Source organism: Pungitius pungitius, chromosome 12 (genome assembly GCF_949316345.1).
Source record: "Pungitius pungitius chromosome 12, fPunPun2.1, whole genome shotgun sequence".
Classification (NCBI taxonomy): domain Eukaryota; kingdom Metazoa; phylum Chordata; class Actinopteri; order Perciformes; family Gasterosteidae; genus Pungitius; species Pungitius pungitius.
In genome coordinates, this window is record NC_084911.1 from 11,182,399 (window position 1) to 11,200,299 (window position 17,901).

At 42.7% G+C, this 17,901-nt stretch overlaps 1 protein-coding gene across 1 annotated transcript in view; it reads right to left on the reverse strand.

Moving 5' to 3' along the window:
* Positions 1-16,766, reverse strand: part of znf385c (zinc finger protein 385C) — a 95,689-nt gene extending 78,923 nt beyond the window's left edge. The window contains exon 1 of the mRNA XM_037476791.2: positions 16,671-16,766. The gene's annotated coding sequence lies outside the window, so the exon portion shown is untranslated. The remainder of the gene's footprint in view (positions 1-16,670) is intronic.
* Between the last annotated feature and the right edge of the window lie 1,135 nt (positions 16,767-17,901).

The window sequence follows — 17,901 nt, forward strand, 5'->3', positions numbered from 1 at the left end:
TGATTTGGTCAATATTAAAATAGAGATTATTAACTGTGATGAAATGAAGTTAAATACAGTCTCTGTTTACTCTTATGTGCCCTAGTGAGCAATTTAATTTACTTTGTTTGTATGAATATAAAAGGTTGATGACTTTTCCAAGTTGACCTAAATCCAGTAAACTTTTATTTATAATGTTTACTGAGGTAATAAATCAAGTGAGATTTTCTTTCACATTTCTATGCAATACGACTTCTTTTGACAACCTGTGGAGTCGGCCCCTGCTGGTCAGTACAGAGAATGCAAGGTTCAAAACTCTTCTGCGTTTGGCAGAACCTGGCGGTTGCACCCTGGTCCGAATGCTACTGCTATACATATAATTCAGTGTTCCTCTACTTCATCACATTATGTCAACTTTTGACTCTCCTACAACTCACTTTAATACTATCAGATTTATTTACTATAGTCCAAAATAACAAATTTCTCTCGTAGGGCTTCTTAATCTGGACACATGCGGGAATCATCATCCTTAAAATAAAAATATTTTCTTGATTCAAATCATGTTATTCCATTTAGCACTCTCTTTGTATTAAAAAACATATGACTCGCAATATAGATTTGAAAGAATATTCAAACCAGATAAATCAACATGAAATGATTATTGTGTGGTTCCCTTGTTCTGTTCTCTCCTAAGCGTATTTCTTTCTCGGAGTTGCGCCGCAACCGGATTCAGGTCAACTTGGAAGAGTCATCGCCCTTTTCTATTCATACAAACAAAGTGTTGATTAAATTGCTCAATAGGGCACATAAGAGTAAACAGAAACAGACTGTATTTAACTTCATTTTCTAACCAAATATGGGATGTGATCACAGTTAATAATCTCTATTTCAATATTGACCAAATTAATTGGGATTAGTATTTTTTGGCATAATTAAGCAGCCCTGATATGGAAGTTTGATTTGTAAATGTCACAGTTAAACACATGACAAACATTTAATCAGTTAAAAGCCAGAATCCTGTTTAATTTCAACAACAAACAGCACCAAATATTTAAAAAGTAATGAGATTTATTTTATACACAAATAGAAAATTGTCAGAAGCGTTTCAATGTACATCAAAAATCAAAACAAGCATTTGTATATGTAGTCTGGCAAGGTCATGCATGTGTCAGACACACAACCTCATAATGTGGACAGTCAGCTGGGTCCTCCAGAGCGCTCTCTCATCTTATTTTTCTCCCTTAACTGTGATGAGAGCAGCTCACTGCATCCGATGCACCGAGGTAACTGAAGGTTGGCGCTGGTGCACAAGGAGCACGGACAAAGACGCGTTGTGTGCCGCTGACGTTTCTCGTTCAAAAGTAAATATGTAATGTATGTATTAGGTCACGTGCAAACATTAAAATGGCAGACGGCGATTCAGACGGACCATGCGTGTCTATAATAGAGGTCACCGTGTTAGAGCTGGAAGGTGTCCATGCATCCACACACTGCTGTTCCCAACAGCTGAGCTCAGGGAGGACCCGAGAGCGTGTCCCACTCTCCCCACAGCAACTCTCCCCCCGAGCCTCCCGCTTTTTATTAATTGGACAGAAACCCTCCACCGAATCAACCCACGCTGGACTGACAACAGAAAGCGCTCGAAAATCCACATGCCTTTTTACCAAGGTGAGTTTGAGAAAGCCTTAAATGCTTCGGGTCTGAGATGCGATTTTATGTGTGTTCACACTATGCCCACTAGTGCAAGGCCTCTCCAAGGACCCATTAACAACAATGTGATTAAATGATGTGAAACAAGGAGTCCTGATGTGCCTGGGATCATAGCTTTTACAACAGATGCTAAGATAAACGGCGAAAAATCATTTTGCTTTGTTGGATTTTTTTTAAACTAGCATACTTAAAAAAAAAAGTATATTGCAACCAAAAGTCCAAAGGCTGTAATGACACCCAGTAAGTTGCAAGTACATGGCATGCATACTAACCACTGTGTTACCAAAGCACTCCAGAGCAGCATGTTTAATGTGGTCACACAGCTTTCTGTAAAGAAAACCCCCTTATCAATTAAAATACCAAATGTTTTTGTTTTTGTATTTTAATTGCAAGTAAAATTGGAGGCAAACAGTGGTTCGGATGGCACAAAAGGAAGTGCTATAATGTTGAATGGAAAAAATGGAAATGCTAAGGCAATGTTCTGATTCCATAAAATAAGAATATTATGTTGGTTCTTCATACAGTTTTCTTAAAATGATATTATAAACTAGCAATAGAGCACCATGCTTACACATTCCTATATTTAATGTGTAGCCCCTGTATCATGGAACAGATTCACAGCCCCAATATACCAAGCATTGGGAAGTATGATGTTTGTTTAGTGTCCTGAATTCATTTCCTAAATGTATAATGTCAATATTTTAAGTAATTAGTAAAGGTCATTTGAGTAATATATCAACTTTGTTTTCAACACCACAATAGCAATAACATGATATTTAAAGGTTCTCATTATGTGATGAACTTTTTTTTTTCTTTAGAGAAATACCTCAAGTTTGACTTCTTAAAAACAATCAAGGTGATATAGTTCACTGTCTGCTTTAACAGTGTATAGCAGCACATTCACATACAAATGAACAGTGCGAAATGTATTCATAAGTATATGCAACAGAGACAAAAGAAGAATACATAAAAGGCTCAATGAGACAATGTAAGGACCCTTACAAAACACCAACAGTTGCTACAGAAAAGCATCCAGTACTGAGACACACGCAGCGGCACAATAAGTACACAACAATCAGCAATCAGAAACTAACAAAGACAAGAATAAGGCTTCGACATCAATCAAGATTCAAACAGAAGCCAAACTAAAATCCCTTCGCTCCGTGCAAACAAAAAGGCTTTCACTACCCTCTGCCTAATGAAACAGAGCGAGCACCCTAAAACGCATTGGTGTTAAATCAGGCCACACTCACAAGAACGGACATAACGAGTGCCGGCCCCTCCCTGTTGTGGTTGTGTTTTGCTGGAGGTGCAGGGGAGAGGGCTCTGACAGTCACCCATGCGTGCAAGCCCAGTCTGTTGGAATTTAAAGGCTGACCTGTTAATAAGCTCGGTCTTAATTGGTTCGCTCTGCTTGCCCAGAAAGTCAGGACAAGCAAAGACGATCTTTGCAAGAATCCTTGACAACATCCAGGATTTGGTGTGAAAGGTTTATATTGCATTTTCACCTCGAGTGTCAAGCTGAACAAAGGACACAAGCCTGCCTGGACACAAACTACTGCTCACTGTGCACAGTGCTCCTGGAGATGCAAGCCACATGTCAGACACTGTGAACTATTAGTAGGACTAGGACGATTATATCTGCATATTACTGAGCAGACATGTGCAACTTTCATCACCATGGACACGGCTAAAGTTAGTCTCCCAATGTCGTAGACATAGCAGAACTTGTCAAGCTCTTGAATACCAAAAAAGATTTTTGGTATTCAAAACGGGACGTGGGTGTTTTAGACGGATTCAGTGTGTGCCTGGGGCCGGGTACACACAGGTGGACTCTCACGTTCCTGGATGAACCCGGGATGTCTGATGCCCGTAGTGTTGGAGGCAGGGATCTCAACAGTAAGAGGAAGAAAAGGAACAAACAAATACATTTTAGAGAAGTTTGACGTCTTTTATTGTGGTGGAACATAATCCCTCACAAATCTCTCTGGATCTGACAACCACTTCCTCTGTGAATTATTACCAAATTGCTGAAGTAAAATTTCGGCAGACACATTCGTACTTGAACAACTAATCTAGAAGGTTTTTAAGGGGGAAAGCACTCAGGGTCTGGGTGGGTTACTTTAATATAAACCCTCTGTTCACTTATTCTTCCTCTTAACCAGAAATCACTGGCCTAATTAGCTCTTTAGATAGCACTCAACACAGAAATTAGACCAGACTAATATTAGAAGTGCTAAACCGAGAGAGAGAGAGAGAGCTATATACAGTGGGAGAGACGTCAGAGGAAATGTCTGACTAGGCCGCAACATGGCTGGTATTACTACTTAAAGTCCTTAGAGATAGTGTATTGCAGTCTGCACGCCTCAGGTAGTCTGCACAGGCAGACTTGTCTTGCCTGGATCAAATCTATTTTCTTGCTGATGACAAAGACAAATCGTACCCTCTCTGTTCATATCCAGCTTGTCAAACAGCATGAATGGTGCAGGACACCGGCCGGGTAAATGGCCCAGCTGGCCACAGAGATAACAATTAGCCTCGTTAGGATACCACTGCGCTGTCGTCATATGATTGGACACCCCATGCCTTTAGAGCACAACTGTCCTGCTGGAGGCCCAGGCGAGCTTAAGGGAAAATGTCCTCACATGGCATTGACATAACGGCAGAATATGAAAAAGTTAAGATGAGCCTTCCTGCTGACATCTTAATTAACGCCACCAGCACGCCAACGATTACATTTCATTTGTGAAATATCTCAACAACCCCTTCAGACCCCAGAGGATGAGCTGACTTTGTTGATTCCTTGACTTCACCTCTTGTGCCACCACAATGTTGATGTGTGGGATTTTAGCTGAAATGGCTAATATAGGGAATTAACATGAGAGGGTTTGGGTAAGGAAAACCAAACGCTGAACAAGACATCTTAAAGCAACCAAAACTATTACAATTATCTTCCATAACTGAAAAACAATTTGAGAAAAGGGGAAAGTTCTAAGACAAAACTGCATTAGTGACCTGTCAATCACACTCTAAAGCAAACATGGCTTCATCATTTGTTTTATCGGAAAGCGGACCATATTGTACAAAATGAACACCATGCCGTATTGAAGAAGACCTCATGTTAGCAGTTGTTAATGAGTTACACTGAATCAAGTATACAACATCAAGTGAGAAGTACGGGTTATTTTCTCAGAGATGTCTTTTTGGCACCAGAGGAGTAGCTCCATGATTTAGTGTCATCACCCACTAGAAAGATGCTAAAAAAAAGCCCATTCTGCTTTGGCTTAACTTTCAGACATAGAGGGTGACATAATAGCCTATTAGTTTAAAACTCACCACAAATAGGAAGGTCCAACTTGGACAATTTCCGCATTTCTGTTTTTTTATTCACTTTGATTGAGGAGATCCTTTTTTACATTTGCTATTGCTTTCAAATAAAAGACAAGGGTGAAAAGGGAAGTGACTTTAACATTCCCAAGGAAAGGATTCAAGGAACGTTTTCAGACCCCGACTGGGTTTCGGTAACAGCAGCCTCTGATTTATCACAATGAATGTGTGGAGTGTTCCTCCATAGCCGCCCGTCTGTTCCTAGCATGGAAATAGGCAAAAGTATCATTTTGAGATGCATCTCAATGCATTTCTTCAGACCACCGCTATCCATGAAAGCACAAAGCAATCCAACATAGTATGATATTACTCAAGAGCAAAGTGTGCTTTTAAGGAGGGAGCTTTCCATGTTGAGCCCTTCACAATATAATCAACAAAGCAATGAAGTGCTTTAGAGATGGACGAAGCAGGAGGCAGAAAAAAAATAATGCACTGCTGAAATACCACTGCGGGTGGAATGATAGGACAGCCACACCACAAAAAGACAAAGACGGGGAGGCAAAGTGAAAAATAATGCTGTGTTTTATTGTTTACGCTTCCTTTGTTTTTATACTCTGCCGGAGAAAGCTCTCTGCGTGATGATAAACTCCATTTCGGTTGCAGCACGTGACGCGTGTTTCGTGTAGGTCTGTTTTTCTGTCTAATTGCCTAACCACCTATTCCTCCCTCCCTTTCCGCCTCTTCTGCCCTCCATCCTTGTTTCTGTCTATGGGTGACGAGTCAGGGAGCAGCGAGGGGTCCAAGATATTTGCATCAGTACCTCGCCTCATTTCCTCTCATAATGGGAGACATGGGAGCAGAAGGCGGGAGAGGAGGCTGTGGGACAGGGGGAGAGATCGCTGTGTGTGTGTGTGTGTGTGTGTGTGTGTGTGTGTGTGTGTGTGTGTGTGAAGGGTTTGAAAGAGCAAGATATAGACAGAAAGAAGAGGTGCTGTAAATAGAAGGACTGAATGATGAAGTGTTTTCCAGTGGGCTGCTGGGCGCTGAGCAACACATTAGCATTATAATAGCACACAATCAGAAATGTAAATGATGTACTTTTCCAAGAGTGAGTCATTTTCAACGGGTGTTGATCACAATCGAGGCAACACCGTGATTCATTGTTGCTCACGCTATATGGCTGGAACAATCTAGATACCCCCTTCCCCACTTCACCCTCCTCCTCATCGAGATGCTGGAGCTCAGTGATTTATCCACTGCTTGTGCTGCAATGTGAGTAATTCTCCATGTATGTAAGCATGTGTGGGGTGGCGAGGTTTTTTCTTTTTTTGAGCTTTTTGGTGGTGGGCAGTCAAACATCGCTCACTGGTTCACTCCAGTGGAGGACAGGCCCACACACCATCCCCATGACAACACTACGCCTTCGTGCCCATACGAGCACCTCTACCGTCATTAGGCGGTCAGCCACCAATGCGTTGCCTGTTATCAGATGGGGCGCAGCAAGCAGGCAGCGCTTTATAGAGAAAAATGCACCAATATTGACAAAGCAGTACAAGCGCTCTCTGAGTGCGTCCAAATCACCTCACCGATGCCTCTCAATACCGCGGGACTCTGCGACCCGGCTGCAGGAGGCAATTTGGACCGAGCCTCGTCCCTGCTTGCCATCCATCTGGCGCTGCAGTGGATTGGGGCGAATGCGTGCTTCCGTTCGGGGCAGCAAACGTCCGTTGGCATGCAGGCCCCTGGGCCGGCACCGCTCTGTGCTGAGGCATAGTGCTGGCGTCATGGCTCTGCAGGGGGGAGCACAGCTGAGGAGGCTGCGGCCTGGAGGGGTTGAAAGAGGCGGTAGCCAGTTGTGGAGGTTTTCCCCTGGTTTCTTGGGGTATGACCCGACGGTCATAAGAAGTAACGGAGACAGGCTAAACGCGAGGGGTACAACGCGTCCGTTTTGACACATACGAGCCCAAGTACTGCAGCAGCCTCAGACCGACTCCCAAACCTTTCCAACATTGCTTTTGGGTCCGACCCGTTGTGTTGTTTCAAGAATGACCCGCCCTGTAGAACCACCTGGTAATAACCCAAAACTTTCAAACCCATAAAATAACCCTCACATTGTAATATAGGCTTTCCAGTTAAACAGTCCCCTGATGACAAACAGTATTTTCAATTGACAAAGATCCTTCAGAGCCCTAAAAGATTATAAGGTAATAAAAATATGAAGTACTATCTCATACTGTTTTACAGGCTAAGAGTTAACCATTGTGTTTAGTAAATAAATATAAAAGTGTGAAATTCAATAACAAATGGTACCCAGGAGCCATTTATAATTTAACAGGTGAGAAGCCAAAAATTGTTTGAGGTTGCACTTCAAACCCTTACAAGCAGATAGCGATTGTTCACTCGTTCACGGATAACCGGTCTCCTTAGTCCTTCTTTAATTGGGATTGACATTTAAATGAAGTAGTTAATGTGTGCCAAGGACATAGTTTGCCTTGTTAAGAATTAAAGTGATGCTTAATGGGGCATGCCGGGGCTATTTTGGGTGCATGTTGTGGGAGAAAGAATAGGGCATACTCTATTAGTCAGAAACCAGAGCGTTTCCCTAAAGTGAGCCAAGGTCAGAGACGTTTCTAGGCTAGCTGCTCATCATCGAGGCACTTCAAACCCATGACTAAAGTCATTAACATAAACAGCAACCGGGGAGAGAAGGCTTTTAGCATAAAGAAAGTGGCCATCGAGGACGACATTTATAAAACACCTCTCCTGGCATGTAGACAGGTGAGGGCTCGCAGGCGTCCTTAGGGCCCTTTACTCATCTCTTTGAAAAAAGGCCAGCCTCTCACTTCCTGCTTTCTCTCTCTCTCCAATATGAATCTGTAGGTAGGAGACTTAAGGTCACAGGTGAAGAGGAATCTGGCTCTGGCTGATCGGAGCTTTTGGGCCTGGGAGATGTGGGCCAAAGAAGACAATAAAAACAGGCCAAAAAGCACACTGCAAAAAAAAAATCGGACGAGACTCTGGGGCTCGGTGTCTCAGGCTTATTTGTGGAAGGGCGGGAAAACGGGATGTTGTGTAGAAGGAGGGCTGTGCCGGAGGAAAAGGGAGGTGCAAGTTGAATACAGAAATACAGAGCTCTAATGTCTCAAAACCCGAACCTGTCGTCCTGCCTTCATCCCTCTGAGGGCTCCAGTGTGCTGCCGGGTCCCGGGCCAGCGGGGGAACAGGGCTCCTCTCTGTGTTTTGCGAACCTCGCGAGGTACCGGTCTCCCTGCTAGGCAGCTTTTTTCACTGTGTGCCTTTAGGGTTAGATGTGAGCCCAGGCCAAAAGGAGGCCTGTGGGTTCATGTGGCACAGAGCGTTTACAGTGAAGGAGGAATGCCTTGATACAGGCCGCGGTTTGCCATCCAAAAAAAGCAATGAGTGATTACAGTGTTAGGGATATTAAAACAAATTATGTACATTCTATAGAAACATCCTGCTGTCGGGAGGATTTCACACAAACGTATGAAATGCTGTGAAGGACAGCCTTCCTTTTTGCTCACAACGGCTGTGCTGCGAAAATTCTGTGAGAAGAAAAAAGCGACTGTTCATTTTGTGGTTCCCCGCTGATATTTTTCATTCTGAATTGAGTCTTTTAACAATAATTGGTTGGGTATAAACTGGATTAAATAGTCAAGTTATTCCACATTCAAAGGAAAGGCTTCCGTCCAAGCATATATTTCCAGAGACAAACAGCTAGCTATAAAATGGTAATTACTATGTGTTTACATCAGCAGGAGTTATGCAAATGTACTCAAGAGGTTGTAACAAGGTTGCATAAATAAATAAGCACCAGTAAAGCTGCTAATACCCTCAGATTGCATTAACTGTATTTTATGGAAATAAATGAACAACTTCTTTATCCACACTTTTCGCTACGCATTTAAAGAGGGGTATGGCATGCAGCAAGGATGCCTGCTGGATTCATGTTGTTCCCATTGTTCAGTGTTGCTCATGCAAACTCGTCAAAGTAGAGACGCGACATTTCGAGAAGTAAAGTTATTCCCTTTCTGGTGGAAAATTTGGAGGATAACATCAATACCACACTCGTGTCTGTCTTTTAAATAAGTTAGTTGGTGAAACCAAATAGCAAAAGGAACTCGCACTAACAGTGAGCGGAGTTGAGTCGGGACGAGACAAAGCTTGCAGTGGAAATATTACATGAGCTCATTTCCAAAAGATTTTGCACATAGCCTTTAAAATCACATAGTAAATTCGACACAATTGTTCTTCCGCCTGTCTACATGAATACATATAATTTATTCTTTATAAATAGCTTCATGAGGTGCATTTTCTTTTTCTATTGGCAGTTTGAAATATATGGTTAACACTTAACGCACTACATTTGTCTGAGTATTTAATGGTTTTGTCATATCTATGAATTATCTGCCCTGATTCATTTTCAGGCCTCGCTAACTCAAATAATCCAAGAGGGGAGGGCTTAAATTAGACCTGCAATTTACTAATGTCGCATAAATCTTTACGTGAGACTAAAATGGGCATTTTTATCCAAGAGAAGGAAATTTTGCAACGGATGAAAAACAACTAAATTCCAATTTATTTTTACTGTTTATGTGGAAGAAAAGTAAGAGCACAAGAAGTGATGAGCGACCCTCTGGTTCAAATGTTCTCTCCTGTGTTTTCTCTCAGTTTTTCTCTGCCTTATTTCTTAAAACCGAGTCACTGAGGTTGGGTTGCAGATCCAGTACAAAACTTCCTCATGGCAGAACAATCTGTGTGTCTCCTACAGGGAGCAGGAACATCCACTCCCGCCCTCTCTTTATCTTCTGCCGTACCCCCTCGCTGATAGACAGCAGTGACAAAAAAAAAACAATTGTAACAAAAAAAGCCAACCCCATCAGCCTCTGTTTTGTCAGCAAAACGGCTCCGAGAAAAGGAGGGCAGAAAGATTCACCTTATCCTCTTTATTGAGGGAAAAAAATATATGGTTCAATTATAGTGGCTGTCAAGGCCATGTGTTTGTGATGGCTCGAGCTGAGTTGGGGGTGGAAGATAGAGTAAACTAATGTAGTGAAGCGCTATGGGGATATAGCTTCGCCGTGCCACTAAGGCAACACAGCCTGGTACTCGTGTTGGAATAAAACAAAAAAATAAACCAAATTCTGAATTTGATTAAAAGAAGTTTTTAAATGAGTCACTGGTAGAAACAGTCTCATTGAACTCTGTATCGAAGCACAGACTCCCCCGAACAAGTCAAACTGGAGAGAAAAAGCGAATCAATGTAGTTACCGGGAGCGATTTGGTGGATCAGTGAGTCAACGTGTGCGTCAGCGACGTGAGTTGAGGACCGATGTCTAGGCTGCGGCGCGGCTAAGAGGGATTGTAAACCGCTTAATGTGGGATCTTGAAGAGCAGAGAGCTGCCCTTGCTTTTCCTCTCCCACCTTCAGCCCACCACTTTGACCCAGATGATAAGAGGCTCCAAGCACAGTACAAAGGCGCATAATCCACACACACACACACACACACACACCTGAGCTTTTGATGAGGAGGGAGATGGACGAAGATACATAAAAGCAGACTCATAAACGGCACAAACTGTGGAAGAATACCGAGGCTGTGGAAAGACTAAACAAGGTCAGTTTCCCAGAGCTGCTTAGCCCGTACACAATATGGTCACAGGGTGATAATCTGACTTTTAATCAGAGGCCAGGCCACCACGGTCTCACTAAGCCCCAGTTCAGTGAGAGGAGCTGGTGGAACGGAATGAAAGGAGGAGACATCCGTGATTCCGAGTCATCTGCGACGTCAGGAGTGGCATCACGAGCCCATCGTCACCACGGGGCTATCTGGGGTGACCCGAGCCACACCCGTCAATATCCAGCCTCCTCTCCTCAGCGGTTCGATAAGAGACGCGCTACAACAGGAGTGTGTGCCTTGGATCCGGCCCTGCAGACCGGGGGGAGGTTGCTGTGATCAACATGGATTAGATGTCTGTCCCGCCTGATCGATGGGAGATCGAAGCGGAGGGTTGGTGGCTCGGTCGGGTGGAGGAAGCTTTGGTGCCACCTCCTGCGGCCTGTAATGACTCAGATAGCTGGTATCAGGGAGGTTTGCCAAGCGGGATACGAGCAGATGCTGCTTCATGTTAAACAAAACGCTTAGAAGAGAAAAAGATTTTACAAGATTTCATCAATAATACACATTGGATGTCAATGACTAACTTTAATTCAAAGATGTTCGCCAGGAGAGCTGAATGCAAGAATGAGGACACATAATTAGTCTGAATATCTGTCTTGCCCGATTACTGCTTATGTTTTCATAATTCATCATTTGGTACATGATGTTCATTTCTGTTACGAGCTTTATTTATATACTGAGCTTTATTTATATACTTTCAGTGTGACGAAATGTCAAGAGTTTGTTCAGATTCAGTCGCAACTGACTCATGGAGACAACTTTAACCACTGTTCACTAGAGAAAAAAAGAAAAGGATGTCGAGGCAGAGGAAGGTGAGGACAAATTAAGCTTGAATAGAAAATTGAATTCGAAACTTTTCACAGCGCAGGATAATTCTGAAATTGATTTATTCTGAAAAGAATAATCCCTGGCAGCTAAATCATTTTACTTAAACTAATCCATCACATTCATTCAGATTTAGCAAATAAACAAAACAATTATACTATTTATAGTTTTTTTGTGGCACTGCTTTCATCATTTTGGAACGCCTGGACAAGAGCTCAGTGCGAGAGTGAGAAAACAGTCTTTGCGGCTATAAATAATCTTGACACAGAAAGCAAAATGAGCAGCGTTCTCCCCACTGCCAATATTGATGACTATTATGCCCTTGAGCGAGGCAATTAACCCTCGACAGCTCCGCCGGCAGAAGCCCCACTGAAAGACTTTGGTTGTGTTGGGCCTCGGCCTGACTGAATGAATGAATGAGTGAGTGTGAAACGGAAGGTTGGTGGAAAAAAAAAAAAAGTCAAGCATCTAACCATAGCTACACACATACATGGAAAGGAGGATACCAGATGCCCCCCCCACACACACACACACACACACACACAGTACCGCACATAATAACTGCATATTCATGAAAGCACTCAATAACTGCATGTTTCTGATCTAATTATTTTAGCCGCCACCCTTCCTGCCGGAGTGCAGTTGGGGCCCAAACAAGCGGCCTATTTAGCGCTTGTTGTTGTTGTGCGGCGCGGCGGGGGAGGCTTACCTGGCCCAACACACTGACCCAGTGTCTGACGCCAGAGCGCCGCCATTCACCGGCAGCGCGGGAGCATAAACGCACCACTGTGTGCGCGGACGTGTCTGTGTAGGGGAGTACGTGGCGTCCCACACTGGGCCCACTGTCAGTGGGAGTCGTTATACAGGTGTGAGTGGCCTCAAAGTCACAGCTCATGGCGGTGAGCCGGACTGCTGTTAATGATGAGGATACAGAATTCATAACAATGAATCCGATGATAGGAAATAAAGCTCAAGTGGAACGATTGGACTCCTGGTCTCCTGTCTCCTCTGACGGGAACCTGTTTCATGGTGTAGAAGGCATCTTGAGACGTTACCATACCAGAGCTCCTTGAACTGAACGAAGAATGCTCCTCATTAACCCATAGGCCAAAGTTTGTATCGTCAATAGGAAATGTCCCACTTGCCTGTTAAAACTTTCTAAATGATAAGCTACAAATACACATTATTCAGTCTACATACTTGTCTCAAACTGTTAATTGAAACTGAAGATTTCTCAACACCAGAAAACCCTCGAAGATAAGAAATGGCACGTTAGTCAGCTAATTCCCCGGTTTCCATGACAATACAGGTGTGAAGGTGTATACACCGCCTCCCCTCCGGGGGGCACTTCTCCGAGCTCCCCAAACAGCCTCTGCGGAGTGTATCCCGGTGCTCTGTCCCTCCAATTGGACATGAGAGTCTGCCATGCAGGGGGCTCGAGGAGGGAGGGGGGCACGGAACAAAAAACAAGGGCAGCCTGCATGCCCGGAGGCGGGCTTCGTGTATCTGTCAGAATCTGTGACCGCCCCCCCCCCCCCCACCCATTCCACCCAGACTCTGTCCCCGCCACATCAAGCTTCACACACACGGGGCACTGAGGCCAAAGGAGGGACTCGCGCGTCGATGGGCTTCCTCTCTGGCGATCAGCCTGACACCACAGTGAGAGACAGCGTGGCCGGAGGAACCAGCGTTGATGCCTTTTTATTAAGATTTTCCCTTTTCAGTTTACCTGTCACGCAAAGCCTTGCAGAGCTTGTGACTTTCTCCCGCCACTCCTCATCACCCCAGAAACATAGAACGTATCAAGCTTTCTTGTTAAAGTGATGTGTTGCACAGCATCTGAATTGATGAGAAATGTGAGAATCTGCAAACACTCTTTATATTCATCCTGAGCTTATCAAAAGAATCAGTGAAATGCTGCAGAAATCACTAATCGGTGACTTTCACTTGCGAAATACAAATATTTATTGTAAGAGAGTGATATTTAAAATGAATTGACAACCGTCATCTGTGACAGAGCTGTTCTGCCATGACGGGACAGTGATGTCCTCCAGCTTAGCTGTGTGTTTGTATTGGCAATCCGAAAAGTACGTTACAGTTTTAGCACAAAACTTTTGATGGAATCCAACTGAAGGTCACCGTGCTGCTCTGTAATACACACACACACACACACACACACACAGACACACAGAGTGAGGCAGAGAGTGGAGGAACAACAGAGGTCAACAAAACATGTTTAAAATTCAGTCTTGGACCATGCGGGCTCTATCTTTGGGTGTGTTGCACTGCGAGAGCGAGCTGGTCACCTTGTGCTCAGCGGGTGATGATTCACAGCGGCAGAAAGGAGGAGGATCTAAAAGAGGGTGAGAGCACTACAGAGGGGCCACTTGAGCCGCAGACAAGCAAAACCCCAGAGAAAATCATAGGCTCGGATGCAGCGATACAACACATATAGCGTGTTAAAACTTTTGACAATTTACAGTTTGCTTCATTTGGTCCTCCTTGCCAATTGAAATAAAAATATAGAATTTTTACCTTTCAATTTACATATATATCCAGAGGAGTGGGATGGGTGGGGTCAGGGCTATGTTCTGTATTCATTTTTGTGAATCACTTGAAACACAATGTATATATACACAGTACCAATCGAAAGTATGGACAAATTTTCTCATTCAATCGAATGTAAAGTGTGTCCATGTGATGTGTACGGGCTTCAGGTAAGCCTATGGTAGCCGAGCAACGGTACGGTGACCAAAAAGGATCTTGTCGGGATGTTGAGAGTAAGACGTTGCGCTTTATCCCACATCGTGGTCACGTATGACCACGATGCGTCTCTGAAGACTCTTACACTCTGTTGTAAACGCTTTAGGCTCATCTCCCTAGAAATGTGGGCTGGGATGTGGATGCTTCGCTCCGTTAGTACCTAAATTATGCCTTCTAACTCTTTCTTTCGGTTTATTTCTCACCTCTGTCATTGTCCACTCTTTACTTTTCACGCAGGCATTGGGGTAAATGTTTTCCCCTTCATATGAGCTTCCCTTCAAAGTAACACTAACAATCTCTGATAACCATCTCCAAAAAGCGAGCCTGTCCAATACCCAAAAGGGGCAGAATGCAGAGTGCAGCCTCAGAGTGACCCCTTTCTGTCAAATGACCCGGTGAGATGAACAAGTGTCTTCATCACGGAGCACCACAAGAAGCACGAAGACACTTCGCACATCGCATTTTGCCAACAGCAATAGTTTGTACGGATGTTTCGCTATATAGTGTTTTCTCATAGTCATCTCCATACTCTAGCAATAGAAGTAATGTGTGGGTGGGATTTTGTGAAACACTGGGGTGGTCCAAATAAAGAATTATGAATGAATTAATTCTTGTCAAATTCATACCGTTCCTCCCCTCGCCACAATGTTGCCATCAGCAACACTTACGTATCTTCTCACACAGACAATCCTATGAAAACTAAAATTGGTCCTCAGTCAGAACACCCCAATTCTCTCTCAATAAGAAAGACAAAATAGCAGAAAGGAATATGTATGGCAGAGTAAATGCACTATGAAAGTATTTGACCTCAGGCACACCTTGAAGATTTAGGTGGCTCTGAGGTAGTGTTAGAAAGACATTTTGTTTCTATGGAAGAAGAGAGATACTCATTTCCCTAAGAAACAAAACCTGCTTTTAATGAAAGCACACATTGCATCTGCAATGGTACTCTGGGATTTTTATAGTTTCTCACTAAGAACAGGTTTACATTTCCACAGAATGCCATTACGTTGATGTATTCCTGACACAAAAGAATCCACAACCAAACAACTCGTGACAAATTCACAACATGATAAAACACCTCCTTATATACCTCCACAAGTTTGGATAAAAATATGTATAAATAAATCATATGGCAAAAAGATTTACATAAAAGAAACACAAGTACTGTGCGAAACGGATTGCAACGGCAAGATAAATTGCATTTATTTTCCAGGGCCATTAGCGGGGGGGGGGGGGGGGGATCAAAAAGGCACTGTCCATAGATGGTCAGTACAGAAAGGAGCCAAATATGTACATTTCTTTAGTTCAACCCTGTGATATTCCACTTGATTTATGATACATTATACTTGTTACAACAACTAAGCACAGAGTTTACAGCAAATTAGGTTTTCCATGGAAAAGACGATATAAAAAGGGAACGTTATAAATGCTCTACTGTGGACCTGCTCGCTTTAGGAGGGTGGACTAACACGCCCTTGCTTGTCTTTTCCGTTCTTGTGAAATGACATTTTTTCAGTTTCAAACTTGTCAAAATGTCTCTCTGAGCAGAAATCTGTTAAATCTGTCATTATCGGTCCCAGTGCTGTTCAGTGCGTGTGTGAATGTGTGGAATTAATGCATGAAACAGGAAAGCACAGCCTAGCGTCCCAGGCGTCTCTAATTGGAGGCCACTTTAAAAAGGCAACAAACCCTGAATCACCAGTTAGTCATATAGCACACAGCATTATGTCAACATTTGACTAAGGGTAACTATCAATAACATCACCTGAATACTTTTTCTGTTGTCAAAGGCATCATATAGAAGAAAAAAAAATGTTTGGTATGATTACAAAAAATAATACAAAAAAGGGTGCATTAAAAATCAAACAATCAAGAAAGATATTAGACGGAGATTAGGGCAGATTGTATGGAGGAGGACGGGGTACATCATTGAATCAAATGTTGCCAAGATCATACCAATGCTGACTCTTTTTTACTAACGAGATACCAAATGAAAAATCCTTATATATTAGCACCCCCATTTATGGGTTGTGTGTATCTATTCGTATATGTTGCCAGATTCCTCTTTTTGTCAATTTAAAAAGTATTTTCTTGGACAAGTACAGAATTACACGTATGGTGCTGCTGATGCGCAATTACGCATAACGTTCAAATCCCATGGTGTTTATCCATAACACACGCGCAGTTAATTCATAGACGAGCGAAAATACAACTTTAAAGCACAACACGATTCATCTACTCCCGTCTTTCAGGACTCCGCAAAACTGTCCAACCTGAAAGCCGTCAAATCCAAACTTTTGCAGGGACAGACATATTGTCCACAGATGTGACCAAACGAGCAGACAGCAGAGCGCGTTGTCTTACCGGTCCTGTTCCGTTCCCGACTTCCCTGCTGCTGGTCCGCGCGCAGCACCAGTGGAACCAGATTGGCACAGACGGGCTGCCAACGCAAGAGAAGAGGCGACGCTGTCACTGCGGTCATGTGGACCGCATTTCAAAAGGAAATGCGCCTCTATGTTGGGTATTACGGTAAAAGGGGCTGTACAGCCAAAAAGGCACTGATCATCATTTGAAGTGTCTTTTATCAATATTTGAACTCTCTTTAAATCAGATAGCAGATGGGTAACACTCTTTTGACACTTGGTCCTATGTAAATCTGATCTCCTCTATTAACTTGTACATTTACATGAAATATTACTGTGTACTTTTTGAGATACTTGAAGGTAAAGTTAGTAATATTGCCATTATATTCGTCTTTTTTTCATTTTTGAACTGTCTTTAAATTAGATAGCAGCTGGGTAACACTCTTTTGACACTTGATCCTATTTTAAGTTGACCTCCTCTATTACCATCTCAAATTACATGAAATATTACTCTGTACTTTTTGAGATAACTGAAGGCAAAGTTAGTACTTTTGCCATTATATTCGTCTTTTTCTCAATCTTTGAACTGTCTTTAAATTAGATAGCAGCCGGGTAACACTCTTTTGACACTTGATCCTATTTTAAGTTGACCTCCTCTATTACCATCTCAAATTACATGAAATATTACTGTGTACTTTTTGAGATACTTGAGGGTAAAGTTAGTACTTTTGCCATTATATTCGTCTTTTTCTCAATCTTTGAACTGTCTTTAAATCAGATCAAAGCCGGGTAACACTCTTCTGACACTTGATCCTATTTCATGTCGACCTCCTCTATCACCATGTACATTTACATAAATTATTACTGTGTACTTTTTGGGATACTTGAAGGTAAGGTTAGTAAAATTGCCATTAGATTCGTCTTTTTCTCAATCATTGAACTGTCTTTAAATCAGATACAAGCCGGGTAACACTCTTCTGACACTTGATCCTATTTTAAGTTGACCTCCTCTATTACCATCTCAAATTACATGAAATATTACTGTGTACTTTTTGAGATAACTGAAGGTAAAGTTAGTACTTTTGCCATTAGATTCGTCTTTTTCTCAATCTTTGAACTATCTTTAAATCAGATAGAAGACGGGTAACACTCTTTTGACACTTGATCCTATTACACGTTGGCCTCTTCTATTAACATGTAAAGTTACATAAAATATTACTGTGTACTTTTTG